Genomic DNA, 3950 nt, shown 5'->3' on the forward strand with positions numbered 1-3950 from the left:
TTGTTTATGCCTCCTTATCTCTATCTTTATCTCCTTATCTTGTTTAATCTTGTTTATTAGTTTTCTCTATCACCTCTCTCTCTCTCTCTCTCTCTCTCTCTCTCTCTCTCTCTCTCTCTCTCTCTCTCTCTCTCTCTCTCTCTCTCTCTCTCTCTCTCTCTCTCTCTCTCTTCATATCTTTGTATTTATTGCTCTCTCATAATGTATATGTACTTGTCTACCTCTCTCTATACATAACTTATATTTATATATTTCTATCTCTCCTTCTCTAATTGTCTCAATCTTTCCATCTTTATTTCTACCTCTCCCTCTCCCACTCTCTTTCAACCTCTCCCTTTCACTATGTTAATCCCTCAGATGCTCTTTCTCAAGTTATATCTATCTCTATCTTTTTGTGTATCTCCATCTCTTCCTATCACTCCCTCTTTATATATATCTCTCTCAATGCGTATATATGTGTGTAAGTGTGTAGCCCTCTCTATCCTTTTTTCTTTTCTCTCTCTATTACTTATCTTTATCAAATTTTTATTTATCTCTTGTGTCTCTATCTCTATCTATCTACCTCCCCTCCTCTATATCTATATCTCATTATTGATAGATCTCTCTCTTATTCACTTCATCTTGCATGCTCTATAATTTATCTCTATATTTCTCTCTACAATTCGTGCCATCTCTCTCTCTCTCTCTCTTTTTGTATGTTGGAAAAATTTTAAGACAATTATCTAATTATTTATTAATTAGGTATTTTAATTATTTTTTCACTTAAGGTAAAATTAGGTTTTTTATTGTATCTACGTGTTATGTTTTTTTACTCTGAGTTCACTTAGAGGCACTTCTAGTTAGTTTTTATAGCTTGTAGTTGAGCTTAATTTAGCTCCTACTTTGCATTGTTTTAGTTCTTCTAATTTTAGGATTAGGGAATCTTGTATTTTCAATAAAGAATTCTATAAAGAAAGTATTTCATTCATTGTAATTATAACTTCAGTATTGAATCCTTAATTGTTTTGTGCAATAATATAGAATTCTCTAGTTATTATAGAGCATGTAATTTTGATTGATCTCATTTTTGTGATAGATATTTTACTTGCAAATGATTCTTGGCTCTTGTCATTGATCATCAACTTCTACATGGTATTAGAGCTTTTTCGTCAAGTTCTTGTCTACATGCTTGAGGGATCCAACCAAAGATGACTTTTTTTAGCACTTTGTGATCAAATAGAGGTTGGCATCATATTTGCAGCATCCAAACCCCAAGATCTACTACTATTTTATCAAAATTTGAACAGTTAAAAAGTGGGTCAAATTGACTGAGGGCACAAAAATTGAGGCAAAATCTATGGGTAGCTAAAAAATCGAGGAACCTTGGCATAGAAAAAATGTCATCATCATGCTCAGAAGTCCCAAAAACCCTAAGATCACCTATAAAAATGTCAAAATTAGAGATCGGGGAATTCTTTGCAAAAACAATTTCAAAAAGTTTCCATTTTTGAGATGTTTTTGTTTTCAAAAAATTTCTAGTTTTGGCAAGAATTTTTTATTTTGCAAATTTTCTATTTTTTAAAAGTTTCAATTTTGAAAACTTTCTATTTTCATAAACTTTCTATTTTTGAAAAGTAGCTCTTTTTAGAAAAAAAATTAATTTTGGGGTCCCTTGAAGCATTCCAAACCATAAAACGCAATAGTTGGTATTTTGCTCATATGTTCATCATACAAATTTAAAATTGGAGAAATGAGATATTGTTGGAAAGCTACTTTTGGAGTGATCTTATTCTACAAGTGGTTTGACTAGATTCTACACTAATTTTTTGTACTAGGCCTCAAAAGTTAGCTTTTAGTTGTGCACTTGCAAGCTCATAACTTATACATCCGAACTCCATTTTTCAACTTTCATGCATCAGTTGAAAGCTCTTAGAGTTCTCTATTCTGCTTTTAGGTCCTTTTTCACAAAAATTTTATCAAGTACTCAAGATTTCAATATTTTTCTTTTGGGCTACATGAAAATTGGGTCTCTATTTGTATTCAGGATTTCTTTTTTTGTATGATTTTTGTAGATTATGTCAAAGAGTGAATCATGTATAAGATTTGTCAAATCCCCTCCAAATTACTCTACCCTCTTGATTTTGACAAATCATGGTTTCATAAACCATTTCCAACTCTTTCCTAACTACTCTAACCACCTCATGACCAATGGATTTCATTCTTACACTTTTGTTGCACTTTTTGGCAATGTTGCAACTTTGCAATTTTTACATTTTTTGCATTTTTGACATAAATGACTCTAACCCTTACATGGACACTTTTAACACTTCAAGATGGAACAAATATGATATCTTTGGAAAAAATTGCTCATTTAGCCTTACATACTATGATTCAATGGACTCAAATAACCGTAATACATTATGAATGACTCAAATACAACAAAATTGCTCATATTATGACTTTTGACCTCCTGGTATGCTTGTGTTCTTAGGTGCCTCTGCACCATAATTCTTGATCATATTCTTGTCAACTCTCTAGTAAACCATCCATACTCGAGCTCTTTACCAAAATCAAAAAAATTCTCTAAAAATCAAACCTCACAGTACATGTATTCTTAAAATAATGTCAACAAAAAAGAAGAAAGCCAAAATTTAAAGTAAAAAATTCTTCTCATGTAAAGAATCATCCAAAGCAATTAGATATCGTGAGATGATATAAATTCTTCATCCTCTAATAGCTCTAGCCTCTAAGGAAATTTTCTCATCCTTATCCAAAAGTAGCACTAGAGGAAGCACTACAATGTCCTATGGAGGGATACTAATAGATGATTCTGGATTAATCAATCAAAATATGATAATCGGTAGAAGAATCATATTCAAACTTTATATGGTATCATAGATTTGTAATGATGGAAAACTACCACCCTTATCTATTATCTTACAATATACCTTTCCATACAATAGACTTATCTCTCAAAGTCTAACAAAAAAGAAAACAAATTAACATATGCATACTTCATTTCCTTCTCAATTTGATAACAACCTTATTTCTCCAATAGTCAATTACAAATGAAATGCCAACCTCATGTTATATCTTCAATATTCAATATTTTATTTAATCATAGTATAAACAAAAGTGTTTTGCAACTTTCAAACTTCAATACATATGTTATGTAAATTACTTCTTCACAACCTAGTTGAATGTATAAAACTGAGCCCCTTAAACTATTAAAAAAATTGTATAGAGGAGAATTAATAAAATTACTCCAAATTCTCTAAAATATTCTCCAAAATATGCAGATGCTAAAATAATATCAATTTTACTATTGCCTAGTAAACCTTTGATTCATTTTACTCTCTATATTTGGACGCATCAAACTGTTGTGCTTCACCAAGGTACTAGCACTATTTACTAAATAAATTATCAAATATAATGTTTGATATGGAGAAGTTGTTGGGGGAAGTGGAACTTCAAATAACTTGTGCATTGAATATGAAAGGAAAGCAAAGGAGCGGAAATAGCTTTCCTAATGCAAACCCCCCACGAGATTGAATGCAAATATCTTTGCAAACCCCTTAACAACGTTACAGATTAGAGAAAAACACACACAAATAAATTTCATATTTAACATAAACACATGATATAGAAGATTTAACGTGGGAAAACCTTTTTTGAAAAAAAAACCACCAAACCAAAGCACAGATCAATTGTATTATAGTAAAAAAGTTATAACAAACAAAATGTATAATCTATGCTCTTGCAAGTTTCTTCAACTGTGATATCTAAATCCAAAATAATTCTAGCAGCATAACAGCATCTTTCAAAAATACTCAACTCTACTTCTCTTTTACAACACATTGCATTTATAGAGTTTGCAATACAAAAGGAAGTGGCTTCTCAAAAGCATCCACATTCAATGTATCTACAACTTATTTCTAGAAGATTCCTTTTTGCACAACTCTTTCATAAAT

The sequence above is a fragment of the Cryptomeria japonica genome, chromosome 7 (genome assembly GCF_030272615.1).
Source record: "Cryptomeria japonica chromosome 7, Sugi_1.0, whole genome shotgun sequence".
NCBI lineage: Eukaryota > Viridiplantae > Streptophyta > Pinopsida > Cupressales > Cupressaceae > Cryptomeria > Cryptomeria japonica.